Source organism: Mastomys coucha, unplaced genomic scaffold (assembly GCF_008632895.1).
Source record: "Mastomys coucha isolate ucsf_1 unplaced genomic scaffold, UCSF_Mcou_1 pScaffold6, whole genome shotgun sequence".
In the NCBI taxonomy this organism is placed as follows: domain Eukaryota; kingdom Metazoa; phylum Chordata; class Mammalia; order Rodentia; family Muridae; genus Mastomys; species Mastomys coucha.
In genome coordinates, this window is record NW_022196912.1 from 67589615 (window position 1) to 67608159 (window position 18545).

General features: G+C 41.9%; 1 protein-coding gene and 1 pseudogene across 4 annotated transcripts in view; one reads left to right on the plus strand and one right to left on the minus strand.

Moving 5' to 3' along the window:
- Positions 1-18545, plus strand: part of Akap6 (A-kinase anchoring protein 6) — a 458326-nt gene that overhangs the window by 23896 nt on the left and 415885 nt on the right. The window lies entirely within an intron of this gene.
- On the minus strand, positions 17726-18136 carry LOC116080176 (annotated as a pseudogene).

An 18545-nucleotide genomic window follows, 5' to 3' on the forward strand; every position in this document is an offset into this window, starting at 1 on the left:
TTTTTTTTTTGTCTTTGTTTTGCTTTTTGTCTTTGTTTTTGTTGTTGTTGTTTTGTTTGTGTTGTTGTTTTTCTTATCAAGGGTGAAGTTTGGGATCTAAAATAATTTGGATATATCTTGTTAATTTTATATTTCCTTCTAAGTTTGCTCTCCAATCTGTGTGTGGGGGACATGAAGAAACAAATACAGGGAGACAAGAACAGCTTACTTCAGGTGTGTTGGTTTGTAAAGTCTCAAGGTTTGAGGAAAGCCCGGATTTCAGAAAGCTTGGAGGTGAATGGAACAAATACTGGTCGTAGGTGAATTTGTTTACTTAGAGCTGGGGCCATGGGTAGGGTTCCCAGGGGAACAGCAGAAGGGGAAGACTGTGGGATGAAGGGCAGGTGCAAAGATGCCTGGACCAGCATGAGAATCTCACTGAGCAAGCCCCTGTGATCAACCAGGCTATGCTTTCAAGGGTGACCAGGGTTGGTAAATGTCTGAATAAATCATTCTGGGGCTGATTGACCCCAGAGCTCTGCTGTATGTTTCTATCAGGGCAGATACCTGCTGAGCACCCAGGTGCAGGGGAGATCTGGAGAAACAACAGCTGGCAGGCTGCTCTCAAAACTAGAGTTGGCTCAGGGTCTAGCCTTAGATGGATGGGGGCTGTGTTTGTAACAATAACTCAGCTGGCGAGCACTGGATTCTAAATGTGGAAGGGATTTAAAGGGCGTTTGCCTTTGTAGAGTTGCCAAAAGGAGAGATACATGCCAAATACAAACAAAGTAAAGTAGGATGAAGGAGTGCTTCACTGGAGTTGATTAAGAAATCCGGAAGAATTTGAACATAAGACACTACTTTCCTGAGGAGAGACTTCTCTAAGAAAGGGGTCTTTAAAAATGAAAAGGTTTCTGATTTTTCACGGAAATATGCTCATTTTAAAGACACAAAATATACAATGTATCAAAGAAACAGAGCAAGACAAAATAGATGTTAGAAACTGCTTTATTTTAAAACATGTTTATTTACCAAAGAGCTGCAAAGATAATATAGGCTATATTCATATCTATCTATCAATCTATCATCTATCTATCTGGTACCTATCATCAATCTATCAATCTATTATCTACTTATCATTTATCATCTATGTATCATCTATCTATAATCTACCTATCATTTATCATCTATTTATGTATCATCTGTATCTGTCTGTCTGTCTATCCTTTATCCAGCTTCCTCTCGTGTTAGAGTCCAACATAACCACAACCTGCACAATATCTACCCAAGGTCAAGCCAGTCAAAATTCTAGCAAAGATGAGAAGGTAGGTGGTCTCTAGTCCTTACAACTTACTGAAGAGTTATTGGCAGTTGATAGCTCTCAAGGAAAGAAGACAGTCTTTTTTCCTTTTTTTTTTTTTCTTTTCTTTTTTCTTTTGCAGGTGTTCACATTGGTAGGTTTCTTGTGCTCCAGTGGATGGTCCCATTCCCATGCACATCTGGGCAGCACTAACTTGACTTAGTGGGTTGCTCCCTCCAAAAAAGGACATGAATTTGGTAAAGGACATTTTTGAGAATGTACAGGGAAAATTGGAGAGAAAAATAGGGGTGGGTATGTTAGTGATCATATTTAATGATCAAATTTCATTGTATATGTGTATGAAGCACTCAAGAGTCAAGAAAAATTAACTTAAAAATGAATATAACCACAGTATAGTGACACTTTACTACTAGTTGTAGATTTTTCAGACTGTCCTGGAGTTTTCATTAGCACCCCTTTTCCGTTCTGATGAACATCCAACCCAGGTCCCTGTATTGAATTCAGTTTTCACATGTCCTCAGTGAAGTCTAGTTTGTGTGATTTCTCTATCTTCCATAGTCTTTTATGACATTAATGCTTTTAAAGACTAATGGCAAGATATTTGGTAAGGTGTTTCTGAGTTTGGGTCTGTCTGGTATCTGGTCCAGAACTGTCTGAGGCTGTAGATTTGGGGAGACTACTACAGAAGTGTATTTTTCTTCACACCATAGACAAAAGTTCATAATGTCCGAGTAGCTAGTTACAGGTGCTTTAACTTGGGACACATGGTGTGTCACTTGGTGTGTGCCAGTAAAGTGACTGTTTTCTCTTTCCATGATCATTCCTTAGAAGTAACTCATTCAATTTAGTTGGGCTTTCAAAAGGAGGGAAGCTGAGTTCATCTCCTGGAGGGAGATTTATCAAAGGAGGTTTGGCATGTATAAATTGAATTTTTACCTGTGGCCTGGCACATGCTAGTCAAGGGTTCTACTTCAGTATTGCATCCCCTGGCATGGGCATATATTAAAGTACCAAACTGATAAATCTGGAAGGAGATATTTTTGAGGCTATGCACCTGTCTTATTCCTCTTAAAATTTTTGTCTACTGATCACATTTCTCAGTAGTTTTTCTTGAAACAATTATTACTGTGATGAGATTATAATAGTAATTTTTAATTTTCCCTATTCATTTACCTTTAATAATTGCATATTCATGAAAGGAATATTTGCTGCTTCTTTAACATTACTCACTAATTACTTATATCCATATAAACTCATACATATTTGTTTTATGTTTTGGATTAGCACCTAATACTAGGTTTACTTGTTAAGTTGTTCAAATGGTCTCACCTTTTCTATTAAGTGTATGTTTTTGAGAAGCTGAGGAAGATAATTATAGACCAATAACACCGTGTCACTTATAATCTGTAGGGGAGGAAGCTAGTGGGATGAGAGAATCCGGGTTAAGCTCAGCTATAAATGGCAGAGGATGAGGGGAGGAAAGAGGGGGCAACAAAGCCATCCCAGGAGGTCGGTGAGGCGAGCACTCCAGAGAAGGCAGCAGAGAGGCAAGTTGGCAGCTAGTTCAAACACAGTAACTAGACACTCGCTGGACTATGAGAGGAAGGCCGCCCATGTGTTGTTTTAGATTCCGCAGAACAAACCGTGATGTGAGGGACTAATTAGAATTTTCTTCCTTGCTTCCGGGATCACAGCTCCTTCCTGCAGGGTGTTTTTGTGGCTTCAGTTGTGATAGCAATCAGATTCTTACTGGTGTAGGGGTAAACTTGCTTTACACTTTAAAGCCTGAATCTCAGTAGAGCCAGATCCATCTTGTGCTGCAGGGGAAAACATTTGTTTCTGCACATGCATTTGTTGTAGGTTTACTGAGGGGCAGTGCAGTGTCGCTTGCTTCCGCCTGCTTCCCCGCCTAAAAGAAAAGTCATGTTTCCCCGCTGTGCAGGCTTCTTATGTCACTGTGGTGCTCTTGCACAGGCTTAGGGCAGGAGACGGGGCAAGTCTTTTTTCTGAACTGCTTCTCCTCAGGCTGCTGTGAATGTGAATAGATGGTTGATTAGTAATTCCAACAACACCTAGCACACGGATTGACTTACTGCAGAAGCATGGTAATGCTTGAGAATTACCCCTGGAAAACAGAGTCCTTAAGGGGTTCTCTAGTGTGCGCTTCCGCCTGTGGACCAGCCAGTGTCCCAGCACCCACGTTGGTTAAGTGTTTCATGTCTTCTCTTTTGCGTATTTCAGGTGTGCAGACTTGGCGTTGGAAATATCCAGTAGGATTCTGCTCTGTGTCAGTATTGTATGACGTGCGCTCGTTAGAAGGATGAATGAGATATGTCATGGACACCAATAACTTTATACCATTATGGGAGAGTCAGATCTGTATATGTAATTACAATTTTGTGGGTACAGTGTGAATGGAACAAGTGAACTCTACTAGACTTAGGGAAATCCCAGCAAGAAGCTGGCATATGGGGATAGTCCTTAAGGAGTTGCGGGCCCAGGATAAGGCACATGTGTGCCGTGGGTATTTATATGTGTTTGGGAGGAGAGGGAGCAGATTGGTGGTGACATTCCAGGTAGCATGAACAAATGTAGCTTAAACCAGTTTGTACTTCAGGGGTGAGGTGAATAAATGGCTGCTGTGATCAGGCAAACATAGTGGCTGAAGAAATGATGTATCCATAGAGGCTGTGGACTGAAGAAATGATGTGGCCATAGAGGTCATGGGCTGAAGGAATGGTGTGGTCATAGAGGCTACAGACTGAAGAAATGATGTGGACCCATGTCCAGATGGAAGTCATATAACCAGGACAGTGCCTTAGAAGACCACTTCTGTGTGTTTGAAAGATTAGTCAGGAACAAGAGAACTAAAATTGACGAGCAATTTATAGGTCAAGTTCTAGGCCATGAGAGAAAAGACAACGGCAGAGCTGAGGCTGCAATATGGTGTTACAAAGAAGAGAAAGTCAGTATTTTAGACATTGGTGGAACCGGGGAAGTAGTCAGGCTGAAACAAAGATTGCTAGCTGCAGTGTGATCTGATTAACGGGTGGGGCATTTTGTTTGAGAAGGAGACTAGATAACACATCCTCGTTACCTAAGTATTAGGAACAGTGTTATTTTTGGGCACTGGACCTACAGTGAAAGCAAGCAAGCAAACAGATAATCATGCTTCTGTTGTAGGTTGTGCTGCTTTAGTGCACAGATAGATAACTCAACAAGTTGTAAGACCCTGAGCACTGACAGGCTGCTTGGACACTGATGGCAGAGGAACACTGGGAAGCAAGCATTTAATTCCTTGTGGGGAGTAGAAGAATTCACAGAGGAGGAACCACTTGATTGGAGAAGTGAAATATCTGGTTCCTAAGGAGGTAAAAGGGCAGTGGGAATCCCACAGAGAAGACCTCACATAGGCAATGGTAAAGAGAAGATGTCAGAGGTCCATCCGCCCAATTAGCTTGTGTGCAGGGTAAGGGTAGGGCATTGTCTCTCTTGCTCATCCTTATATGTCTAGTCTGAGTGATTGTAGAAAAAAAAAATGAAATAAAAGTGGAGTGTGAAACGAAGTGACTTTTTCCTGGGATAGGATGCAGAAACAACAGGTTCAGATTATCCTTTGTAAAATTTGAGCAAGAAACTGTGAACAAGAAGACACAAGATTGAGGGAGGGAGGAATACGTTGATGCAGAGATTTGAACCAGTTCTTATCAGGCCTCCCTGGGCTTCTGGGTGTTGATGCAGAGTTTTCTCTCATAGCACCACAAGCAGAGACCTTAGAAAGTCTGAGTACACTGGGAACCGTGGTTGCGGCTGGTGGATTTGCAGCGATCACAATAGTTTCCCTCCACAACGGTGCCGTTCCATCCTCTGGAAAGGGAGTCAAGCTCAGGGACTTAAGTAGCCGCATCCTCCATCTGATGTAAAGACCTGTAGCCTGGAGGTATTTTCCAAGCCTGTTCTCCTCCACTCCAGTACTATCCATTCCATGGCACCGTTTTCTCCCCTCTCCTAGTAGGCTGTAGCTATTTCTGGGGGAAAGACATGGGATTTTCAATCCATACAAAGTGAAGAGGAGGGGGCTGTTCAAATCATGTCTCACAGTCAGTAAGGTGACTACTTTTCTAGACTTTGTTGACAATGAGCAGGAAGTCATGTCAGCCACATCAGAATGTTTTGGTTTTGTTTGTTGTTAGATGGTAGATTTGAGTTACCTAACATGCTTTGACTCTGGAATCTCCAGCCATTCAATTCATAGAGTTAATGATACCTTTAAAAAGAGCAATGGGATCAGGACTCATTCAGTTGTCAAACGATCTAAATGCTAGACTGACTCTACACACATGAGGAAATTAACTTATAACTTATAAGTCTAACTTATGCGCTCAGGTTAGCACAAGGGTGGAGATAGACTCATACCTATCCCCACAAGGGCATCCTCACTGTATGACTCAGATCTGCTCCAGATGTAGCCACCACGCCATATTCCCTAATTGGAGTTGCTCTCATTTTTCTCTTAATTTTGTAAGATGCACATTGGCAGTAACTAGGTCTAGTGAGTCATCGCCAGACAGGAAGCTACTCATCTGATGATTATTTTATAGGAGGCTAGAGAGAATGATTCTCTAGAGAGGAGTTTTTCACAACTCAGGGACATGTTGAGCTGTGGAATGGAGGTCTCTCTTCCCCTGCCCATCTGTGCTATCTTCATAAAGAGCTGCTTGGTACATCCATACTTCATGCCCTCACTGCCTATCCTATTCTTCCTGGTTTAAAGTGCTCCAATGCCTGACTGACACACGTCATTGTTTTACTAGCTGGCAAATCCTTCTTTAGTGAGAAAGTGGGACTTGAACTACCTCCAATGTGGTGGATCTTCAAGGTTAATTCTTTATGGGTAATCATCAGACTGTACTGGCAGCCTGCTGATGGTGACAATGGGTGGAGTGAGAGAGGGAGCTGTGGTCTTCAGTGCAAAGGCTTTTTTTTTTTTTAAGATTTATTTATTTAATGTATGTAAGTACACTGTCACTGTCATACACCAGAAGAGGGCATTGGACCCCATTACAAATGGTTGCAAGCCACCATGTGGTTTCTGGGAATTGAACTCAGTACTTTTGGGAAAGCAGTCAGTGCTCTTAACAGCTGAGCTATCTCTCTAGCACCCAGTGCTAAGTCTTTAGAAACTTTGTAAAAGCAAGTCAATCTGTCTTGAAAAACCTCTAAGTTGTAGAATGTTAACTTTAACTGGGATTGCATATTTTACCTCTTCCTCCTGTTTTCTAAGTAGAAAATGAAAACTTTCTATATTTGGATTAGACAATACTGTGTGTGTGTGTGTGTGTGTTTGTTGGGGTCTGACAGTTGAAAATGGTCATTCAAGCTGTAAAACACAGTTTTGTGTATGGTTAGATTATTTGGCAAATGTGTGAATTATTAAACTTGAGGTGTTACAATCTCAGGCTTGTGCCCTAGGGGCAAGATCACAGCACAGCTGGCAAGACACTTGAGGGGAAAGAAGTCCCAAGGCACACCAGCGGGCACTTTATAAACCAGCCTGACTGTCCCTTTTCCTGAATGAGTTCTTGAATGAGGCTAACATGGTAGTCAGGCATAGGGAATAAGGCTAGCACGGTAGTCAGGCATAGGGAATGTGGCTAGCACAGTAGTCAGGCATAGGGAATGAGGCTAGCACGGTAGTCAGGCATAGGGAATGAGGCTAGCACGGTATAGGGAATGAGGCTAGCACAGTAGTCAGGCATAGGGAATGAGGCTAGCACGGTAGTCAGGCATAGGGAATGAGGCTAGCACGGTATAGGGAATGAGGCTAGCATGGTAGTCAGGCATAGGGAATGAGGCTAGCACGGTAGTCAGGCATAGGGAATGAGGCTAGCATGGTATAGGGAATGAGGCTAGCATGGTAGTCAGGCATAGGGAATGAGGCTAGCATGGTAATCAGGCATAGGGAATGAGGCTAGCATGGTAGTCAGGCATAGGGAATGAGGCTAGCATGGTATAGGGAATGAGGCTAGCATGGTAGTCAGGGATAGGGAATGAGGCTAGCACGGTAGTCAGGCATAGGGGCATTGCAGAGTTGTCCACAGTGGGCTGCTGTGCCTCAGATCCTGAATTCTTCAGAAGGTATCTTAGATGACAGAGGTCTGATTCCCCTGGGAAAACTCTGACACATCTTCCAACGTAGCATCTGAAACTGGTTTCTCTTCCTGAGTCAGCGGAATAGCAGAGCCTACACAGCACAGATCAGTGTGACACAAGCAGACACTTGGAGGTTAATGGTACAAAAGGGCTAGAGTTGGCCCAGTGCTTTAGAGGACCTATTGTTCTTGCAGAGGACCCAGGTTCAATTCCCAGAACCCACATGGTGGCTCACAACCATCCATAGCTCCAGTTCCAGGGGACCCGATGCCCTCTTCTGGTATCCATTGCACCAGGCACATATGTGGTGCACACATATACACGTAAACAAAACACTCATATAAAAAATAAACCTAAAACACTTTTAAAAAGGAGTATGAAGTGGTTGGAAGTATTTATTCTTGTGGAATTTTAATGAACTTCCTTTTTTGTCAATTTTTAAGTTATTAATTGATAAGGAGCTAAGTTCATGAACATAAACATTATCAGATATTATTTGGTTTGAAAAACAGAGTTCTTCACCTGGAATTAAAGTGAGTACTTTCCCCTCTTTTGTATAGGTCATTGATAATTGATTCCAATATCCAAATATAATTTTTAACATAAATGCATTGTCAACCAGTAGGATTTTGTAATTTTAATTTTGCCACCTTGTCTTTATTGTCCTGCTTATTAAGCCATCCTGTCCTGCTTCATCCCTCTGGTCTATAGGACAACAAGAATGGGGGTGGGGATGAGTTCCCAGCTAGCTCAGTGAAGTATGCACTGGGGCCTGTATTGTTTGTTTGTTTGTTTATTTATTTTTCCTTTCTAATCTGAACAAACCATTTAGATACTTGAATCCCTTCTACTTTTCTTGTTCACTGCTAAGAATAGTCAAGCCCACCTACGCTGGACAAAATTGTAATCTGCTCATTGTGAGTGCCTCTGGAGACAGGGAACTCGGTGCCCTGTGGACAGTGGATTGATAAAAACCCATATCTGTTACCCTCCAATTTCCTTCCATTCATTCCCCCAAGGGCTTGCAAACCCATGTTTAATATTCTTGGAGAAAATTCAAGAGTCCTTACATCTTTCATTTTGCCCTCTCCTCTCTCTTTCCTAGGCTGAACTGTTTCTGGTTTGCACTCTTAACCTACTGATTGCTTTTCTCTGGGCAGGGAGGAGTGTGTTCCCATTAACACTTAGCATTCAGAGCTGGTGGTAATCCATCACAGAATAAGGCAGGGCTATCTTTCCATCTCACCTTGCTGTTCGTTAGTTTCAGTTCAGGAGTCCTACATTGACTCTGTGAAAGACAATGTGCCAGGTGAGTGGGTGCGGAGAGTGTGTGTAAGTGTTGTCCCACTGTGAGTCAATTTGGCGGGAAAAGAATCAGGAGACCCTGCTGATTAGGAAGCATGGTGAGGGGCTGATTTGCTTAGGGGAGCACCGGTTGCTGTGAGCAGACACAGCGGGAGGGCATTTCCTAGTTAGAAAGTTAAGGAAGGTCTCCCAGAGGAAATGATTATTTTCCCCTTCTCTTTTTTATTGGATATTTTCTTTATTTAAATTTTAAATGTTATCCCCTTTCCTGGTCCTCCTCCCCCTCAGAAACTCCCTATCCCATCCCCCCCTGCTTCTATGAGGGTGTTCCCCCACCTGCCCACACACTCCTGCCTCCCTGCCCTCACATTACCCTAAACTAGGGCATAGAGCCTTCACAGGACCAAGGGCCTCTTCTCTCATTGATGTCCAACAAGGCCATCCTCTGCTACATATGTACCATGGGTCCCTCCATGTGTACTTTTTGGTTGGAAAGAGGAACACTCCTCCATTGTTGGTAGGATTGTGAGCTGGTACAACCACTCTGAAAATCAGTCTGGCGGTTCCTCATAAAATTGGACACAGTACTACCTGAGGACCCAGCTATACCACTTCTGGGCATATACCCAAAAGATGCCCCAACATATAACAAGGACACATGCTCCACATTGTTCATAGTAGCCTTATTTATAATAGCCAGAAGCTAGAAAGAACCCAGATGTCTTTTAACAGAGGAATGGATATAGAAAATGGGGAGTACTACTCAGCTATTAAAATAATGAATTCATGAAATTCTTAGGCAAATGGATGGAACTAGAAAATATCATCCTGAGTGAGGTAACCCAATCACAAAAGAACACACTTGGTATGCACTCACTGATAAGTGGATATTAGCTCAAAAGCTTGGAATACCCAAGATACAATCCACAGACCACATGAAGCTCAAGAAGAAGGAAGACCAAAGTGTGGATACTTCCATCTTTCTTTGAAGGGGGAACAAAATACCCATGGAAGCAAATATGGAGACAAAGTGTGGAGCAGAGACTGAAGGAAAGGCTGTCCAGAGGAAATGATTTTAAGGCTGGGTCCTGAGGGAAATTAGGGGGATGAGAGGCAGAAGGGATGAGGCAGTAGGAGGAAAGCACACCAGGCCAAAGGAAGGATACCTTTAAAGGCCTTGTGAAAGGAAAAGAAACCAAAGGGAATGTACACTAACTGAAGAGCAGATGGAAGGATTGTGACCCGATCATTCAACATATTCTTTTATGTGCTGTGCATGTGTGTATATGATGTGTGTATGTATGGTGGGTGTGTGTGTATGGTGTGAGTGTATGTATGTGTACGTGTGTGTGTGTGTATGGTGGGAGTGTATGTATGTGTGTATGTTGTGTGTGTGTGTATGGTGGGAGTGTATGTATGTGTGTGTGTTGTGTGTGTGTGTATGGTGGGAGTGTATGTATGGCGTGTGTGTGGTGTGTGTATGTGTGTCTCTGTGTGTATGTATATGTCTGTGTGTGTATATGTGTATGTATGTGTGTCTGTTTGTGTGTTGTGTATATGTGTCTGTCTCTATGCATGTGTGTTGTGTGGTGTGAATAGCACCTTAAGATGAAGCCTTCAAAAGGGAGTCAGTCCTATCCTTCCATCATGGAGAATGGAATTTTTCAGGTCATCAGTCTTATCTACTGAGCCACTTTGCTGGGCCCCCAACAAAATGAGCCTTTCGTATGTGTTAGGAGCAGTTCTGAGCAATGGGATTACATCAGCTGACGAAACAGTCTGAGTGAAGTACACAAAAATAAATAATACCTGAAACCTCTGCCTCGTGGTTATGGATAGTAAAAAGTTCAAGTTTTAAGTGCCACACCAAACAATTTTAGGTTTTGAAGCAGTAGAAAATCACCTAAAGGATTGAGGATTGTTAATATGGTTGGGGGTCTACCTAAAGATAGATATGAAATTCACATAGTGAAAGAGCTATAGAAAAAGGCTTTACTAATAACTATTCTGGGATAACAAGCATAAACTGGGCAATGTTAGAAAGCTGAATATTCTTAAAATATTGAGAATAGTCTTGAGAGATAGAAGCAGAGACAGTCCAAGAACCTAGATGAAGTAGGCTGGAGTGGTACTAGTAAGCGCAGTAAGGTGCACAACAATGGATGGGTCTGAGGCTTAAAGCACTAGACTTGTTGTCTAAAATAGATAGACAAGCAATAGTTAGGGAGGAGGCATCAAAACATCCTTTCTGATTGATGAGATCATTAACCAATAACTGGTAGATGGGCCTTTAGCGTCTCCACTGTGTTCTTATCTGTAAACCAGTGAAGTAAGAATGTTTGGTAAACTCCAGATAGACGTGTGCATTAGTTACATTCTGACCTGTTCATCTCGTAAACCTGGTTTTGTAAAAACATAGTACTGGGGACCTTAGCCTGATGCGACTTTCCCCCAGTGACTGTTCCTGATCCTGGGATTACTGTCCCCTTCCTTTCAAGAGCATGTTATTACATGGTATGTTTATTAAACTGAGCTAAGGAATTATTTTTTTTTTCAGACAGGCAAAGGAGAGGACAACCCGTTTTAAACGTTGACTTTATTCTTTTACTGGTTGACTTGCTCCAAATATCAGTAACAATTCTTCTTACTGTTTTCCATGATTTAAACCTGCAAAGCAAAATGAAATGTGTGAAGTCTAGACACATCAGAAGAGGGGATTGGATCCTATTACAGGTGATTGTGAGCTGTCATGCAGTTGCTGGGAATTGAACTCAGGACCTCTGGAAGAGCAGTCAGTGCTCTTAACTGCTGAGCCATCTCTCCAGCACCACCCCCATCCCAATCTCATTCTTCGTATTTCCTTTCTCTCACCGCACCTTCTTTCCTGTGTAAAGGAATGAGGACTGACTGATCACGATTTCTGGTTTTAGTTTCACTCGATTTCAGAAGGCATAAAACTAAGTCAACAAATACCTTGCTTACATTCATTTTATTCAGCTTATTTAATAAGCTTAAATGCCAATATTGAGACACAGAAGGGGCATGCAGGAGACTGTGGTACGAGAACTCCAGAAATATGAATATTAACTAAACCATAAAAGTTCTTGTCTCTTATGGTCCAACAGCCATCACAAATGAGATATATGAGCCATAATTCCTAAGAAATTTACATGGATTTTTAAAGAGAATTTTCATGTGTTAAAATCCACCTGAAACTTTTTTTTCTGAGAAGAGATAAATAAAATAAACCTATGAAAAGTCCAGTTTGCATTAATTTTGATATTAAAGTGACCATGTAAATATTGTCCTTTAGTAGAGTGGAGGTCATGGTGGGTTGAACTAGGAAAAGAAAGCTTTATGAAGCAGATAGGATCTTCTGCATCATTCCCTGAGGGTTGAGCTGATAAAAACAGGTCAGAAAGAGGTGGAAGGATGCCTCAGATGTAGAAAATCAATAAAGCCGAGCCCCAGGGCAGAGGCCTAGCCCTGAGTCCTGTGCAGCTCCCATGGGCAAGTCGCTACCTGATTCTCAGACATTTCCCTCATCTGCAAGATAATACAGACTATCCCTCTTTTCAATCCTATCTACAGTTATTTATTTGTTTGTTTGTTTGTTTCTCTTTTCTTTCTTTTCTCCCCTTACCTTTCTGGTTTTGAACCTTTCCACCCATGCTTACTAAGAGTTACTTTTATGTCTAACATTGGACAATGCCATGGGGACACATAAAGCCCTGTCTCTACCTTTGTAAAGACAAACTTGCCATTCAGAAGGATGGATTTGATCTTCAGGAGGCTAGATTGATGAAGGAGTGGCTAACAGGCTAAGTAGGAAAATAATGGCAATATGGAATAAAATAATAATTCCACCAGTAGTAAGTTGACTGATTTAACATTTTTTTGTTTTCTTTTGATAAGTCCGTTCAGTCATTATGATTTCTATAGAGAATAACCCTTTGGCTGGCAGAGGAGAGTAGTTTCAGTGTAACCTGTACCAATACACAGAGGCTCCGTATAGCATTTATAATAGATAAGAAGTATTGCCATCCAAATCCAGGGCTAGAGAAATAAACCCTGATACAGTTACTTTTTAATTAAAGTTTCTTTATATGAACATATTGTTTTGTTTTTGTCTTTTGTTTTGTTTTTTTTTTTAAATCTGACTTTTAGAAACTAGAGACAAAATGAAGGCAGAACGAACACTTGGGGTTTGAGACTCAGGAGTTCTTAATTTATATCCTTAATTTATATTCTTAATTTATATCCCCTCTTGGCCTTGGACAGTGGCAGGTTGCCACTGTGAAGTAATGTGAGGTGCAAGTTGGAAGGGGTAAAGGAACAAGGGCTGGAAAAGTACAAGCGTGGTGAGAGACAGGATGGGCAGAGGGAGGAGGGTCAATACATTAAAGTACGTTAGAAAATTCCGTACTGAAACCTAATACTTTTGTATGCTAATTGTTTTTAAAAGCCTCCGAGAAAGCAACTTAAAGCTGCCAAAAATCATCATGTACACTTCTAGGTCAGGCACGATGGCACATACCTGCGAGCCCTTGGGAGGCTGGTGTCTTAGTCAGGGTTTCTATTCCTGCACAAATATCATGACCAAGAAGCAAGTTGGGGAGGAAAGGGTTTATTGAGCTTACTTCCACATTGCTGTTAATCACCAAACAGGAGTCAGGACTGGAACTCAAGCAGGTCAGGAAGCAGGAGCTGATGCAGAGGCCATGGAGAGATGTTTCTTACTGGCTTGCTTTTCCTGGCTTGCTCAGCCTGCTCTCCTATAGAACCCAAGACCTCCAGCCCAGGGATGGCACCACCCACAAGGGGCAATTGAGAAAATGCCCCACAGCTGGATCTCATGGAGGCACTTCCCCAACTGAAACTCCCTTCTCTGTGATAACTCCAGCCTGTGTTAAGTTGACACACAAAACCAGCCAGTACAGCTGGTGTAGTGGATCCTGAGTTCAAGGTCACCCTAGACGGTATAGTGAGACCCACCATGTCAACAAAATAAAATACCACGCAACCCTGAAGAAGCAGCTCTCTCCTCAGTCTGAAGTCCAGTTTAGTTCAGGCATGTGTACCGAGGGCCAAGTGAGGCTAGAGTGTAATGATGCTGGGCTAGGTGTTGTGCTCATAGACAGTTCATCCACAACCAGGCTACTGGGATTATGCCAGTCTCAAACTTCCAAACATGAAGGAAACAACAGAGTAAAGAGACACACTTCAGGGAGGAGAAATACTCGCAATGCCATATAGAGTTAATAACTAGAATGTATAATGATCTCAACTCAACCATAACTTAACTTAAGAATGGGTAGTAGGAAGACTTGGATGACCCAGCGGACAAGCACTTTGTACACAAACAGGAGGACCACTCAGGTGAATGTAAGGTGGACAAGTAGTCAGTCCCTTGGGATTTCACACTTAGGATCTCTGGAGCAAGCTGGCTAGCTAGCCAAGGTGTGTTGAAAGCCCGTGCTTCAATGAGCAAGGTGGAACGTGTTGGAAAGTGACCCCCAGCACTGCTTCAGGCCTCCACATGCGCGCATACTTGTGCACACACACCTGTACATACATGTATGCTCACACTCATGCAAACATACATACATATAACACACACATAGTGGACAAAAATAAGTAAATAATAGAAATACTTTAAAAATAAAAAATGTGCACTACATTCAGATAAATGTTTTTTAAAGGAAGGAATAAGAATGCATGACTTGAGCATGAAAAGTTGTTTAATATCACCAATCATCAGGGAGTTATACATCAGAGCAATGGTGTATCACTTCTCTTTCATTAGAATGGTTGTTATCTAAATGATGGGGGAATGGAGAGGGGGGTGGGTAAGACAGTGCAAGCTATATGAATATATTGAAATATTACACTGGCTTTTATAAATGCGAGAAGTTGGCACGTGTTAATCTAAAACAAAAAATTCTTTAAAAGACAAAATATAACAATGATTGGCAAGGATGTGAGGAAAAATAAACCATTGTACGTTGTTTGCAGTAATCGAATTTTGGCAGCCAGTATAGAAAACATTATAGTAATTTCTAAGACAAAATTAAAAATAAAGCTGTCCTATGGTCTACCAGTCCCACTCGTGGGTATTTATGCAGAGGAGAGCATTACCATTTGTGGAAGAGACATGTGCATTCCCATATTTATTATAGTCATACTCTTATTGCTAAGACATACAAACAATGGTAGTATTTGTTAACTGGTAAATGACTAAATAGGCGGAGCATATATACACTAGACTACCATCCAGGCACAGGAAGAATGACATCTTGTCATTTTTAACACAGGTGGAGCCTGACGTCACTAGGTTAAGTGACACAACAACTCAAGTACAGAGAGACATGCTGTAAATTCTCTCTCATGTGTGGAATCTGAAAAGGGGATATCCAAAGCTGCGAGTGCTGTGGAGCCTTCCATAGGCAGGGGACAGTAGAAGAGAGGAAAGGAAAGGGCAAGTTGTGGTTGGACACCAAGATGTGCTAGCTAGGATAAGGGAGCTTTGGTGGGTGTGCTGTTGCATGAGAGAGTGACTGCCGACAAAGATGATGTACTAAGTATTTTATTCCAAAAGCTAGACTATTTGAATATTTTCACCAAAAAGAAACAGCAAGTGTTTGAGGGGAGAGATCTGTTACCATTATTTGAACATTGCATAAGATACAAGAGTATCAAAGCATCATGTGGCTTTCTACAAATGCCTACAGTTCTCGTGTATTAGTTTTTAAGAGAATCATCCCAGTGCTTTGAGTCAGTTAGAGGGAAACAAATTAGAAACTGGACTTAAAAGCTCAAGTGAGAGCTCTGTGAGAACTTGGGAGCACTCGTAGCAGGAAGATAGAGGCCCTTCCCTTCAGGAGACAATCCTGAAGGGAAGCCAAGGGATCACTGACCAAGTGAGTGTGGGCAGAGTGTGGGCCGGGAAACAGTGGAGGAGGGCAGCTGGGAGAGTTCTAAAGGTGAAGATGAGGATTCCAGGCTTCCTGACGATGTCTGGTGATGCAGGCTGGGCAGGAAGCTGACAGCAGGAGAGTACAGTTTAGACGGGTTGCTTTCCATGTGCTGTAGGATATTTTAGGTGATATTTGCAGCTCACTGTTGGAAATACTCTTGTATTATGAATGTGTATCAGGAATAAGTTTTCATATGCGGTGTGTGTCATGTGGAGGAAATAGAATTACTCACTGAAGGAGAACATATGCTGCAAAGGGGGTTAGAAGACTTCTTAGGGAAGTACATATTTAAGAGGGCTAGAGAAAAGGCTGAGCTTACAATTGGAGGCAAAAAGGAACATTCAACTAATAGAAGAAGCCAGGCTTCAAATAGATAGGTGTAGAGTGTTACGGGGCAGGGGTGTATGGGGGAGGGACAAGGATGGCAGGGTGGAAGCCAATTGGGGAAAGGAGACTGTAAAACACACTTTGTTTAAAATGACATAACGGAATTCTTAGGGAAATGGATGGATCTGGAGAATATCATCCTGAGTGAGGTAACCCAATCACAAAAGAACACACATGGTATGCACTCTCTGATAAGTGATTATTAGCCCAGAAGTTTGGAATATTTGAAGTACAATCCACAAACCACAAGAAACACAAGAAGAAGGAAGACCAAAATGTGGACACTTCATTCCTTCTTAAAAGGGGGAACAAAATACCCACGGAAGGAGTTGCAGAGACTAACTATGGAGCAGAGACTAAAGGAAGGGCACTCCAGCCTGATATAGCTGTCTCCTGAGAGGCTCTGACACTACCTGACTAATACAGATGTAGAGGCTCACAGCCATCCATTGAACTGAGTACAGGGTCCCCAATGAAGGAGTTAGAGAAAGGACCAAAGGACGAACAACAATATGAACTAACTAGTACCCTCAGAGCTCGCAGGGACTAAACCACCAACCAAAGAGTACACATGGTGGGACTGATGACTCTGGCAGCATGTGTATAGCAGAGGATGGCCAAACCAGTCATCAATGGGAGGAGAGGACCTTGGCCCTGTGAAGGTTCTGTGCCCCAGTGTAGGGGAATGCCAGGGCCAGTAAGAGGGAGAGAGGGTGGGTGGTGAGCAAGGGGAGGGGGGAGGCAACAGGGGTTTGTTCTTTTGTATTTTTCTTTTTTTTTTCTTTTTTGGAGGGGAAACAGAAAGGAGAAATCATATGACATGTAAATAAAGAAAATATCTAATAAAAAGTGTCATAATGGCATCTGATGCCTCATGTGCTAATTTAAAAAATCAAAAGCAGGTCATTCAATGTTTAGTGTCATAATTAAAGTTTATATTTATAGACTTATTGAATCCTTGTAACAACCTTATCTTATAGATGAGGAAATAGGAGAAAAAAAGTCAAATGATTTGAAGAAAGTCTTGCAGCTAATAAGTGGTAAAGCCAGTCATTCATTCTCGTTTTACCATGGCAGGATGAAAAGGCATTTCCAGTAGGTCTCAGTCTTTGACAGTCTGACCATAACCTACCTGCCTACTTCCTTCCTTCCTCTTCCTTCCTTCCTTTCTTCCTTTCTCTCTCTCTCTTTTTTTCTCTCTCTCTTTCTTTCTTTTTCTCTCTCCCTTTCTTTTTTCCTTTCTTTCTCATTCTTTCTTTTTTCTCTCTCTCTTTCTTTCTCTTTCTCCCTCTCTCTTTCTTTCTTTTTGTTTTTTGTTGTTTGAAACTTTTATATCAATCCTAGCTTTTTAATAAAAAGATGATACTAAAGAATGGAAAGTTAACACATAAATGCTTTCTTTGTGACACAACCAGTTGGAAGCTCACCGATTGACAGGAAGGACTGAATGTGGCCAAGAGCTGTACGTAGTTGTTTCCACAAACTAAACCATGAGTTGAACTTCCAGAAACTTCTTCAATAATCTTAATTTGAAGCTACTTTTAAAGAGTTGAAATATTTATTTATTTATTTTTAATTTTTAATGATGAAAACAAAAATATACCTAAAAGCAAAGCTTCTGGAAAAACCATTTGTTCTTCCCTGTCTTGTATCGCTCCTCAAACTTGACCTTGGCCTCCCGCCTGGCCTTGTGTTTCAAAGCTGGGTCCCTGAACACATCCTTATTTACAACAGTCTTGTCCAAGGGGATATCCACAGAGTTCCTTGTGGGCATGAGGTGGTTGTAGTTATAAACTTTCACAAAGGACTTGATCTTGGATCACTTGGCAATTTTTTTCTTGCCCATGGCAGCTGTCACTTTTCAGGGATAGCGGTCAATTCCAGCTACCAGGGCATGGCTGTAAGGGCGGTCCGAGGTGCCATCGTCAATGTTCTTCACAATGATGGCTTTGCATCCAGAGTAGCGTCCAGCCAGGACCAGCACCACTTTCCAGGGTTTCATGAACTTGCCCATTTTGACAGTAAGGAGCAGGAACCCAGCAGAAAAAGGAAATATTTATTTTTTATGTATATGAATGCTTTGCCTCCATGTGTGTATGTGTACCATGTCAGAAGAAGGTGGTGGCTACCCTGGAACTGGGGTTGCAAATGGTTGTGAGCTACCATATGGATAGAAGGGTTCTCTGCAAGAACAAGAAATGCTCTTAACCACTGAGCCAATCTTTCCAGACTTAACCTACCTTTCAGTCTTACCTTGGTTTGTTTGTTTTGAGACAAGCCCTTGCTATGTAGCTCAGGCCGGTCTGGAACTCACTCTGTAGGGACCTCAAGAGTTCAGCACAACACTTGGTGTGACCTTACCTTCTCTTTCACGACCTCTAACCCTATCAATTAAAAAATATCTCAATATCTTCAATGTAAGC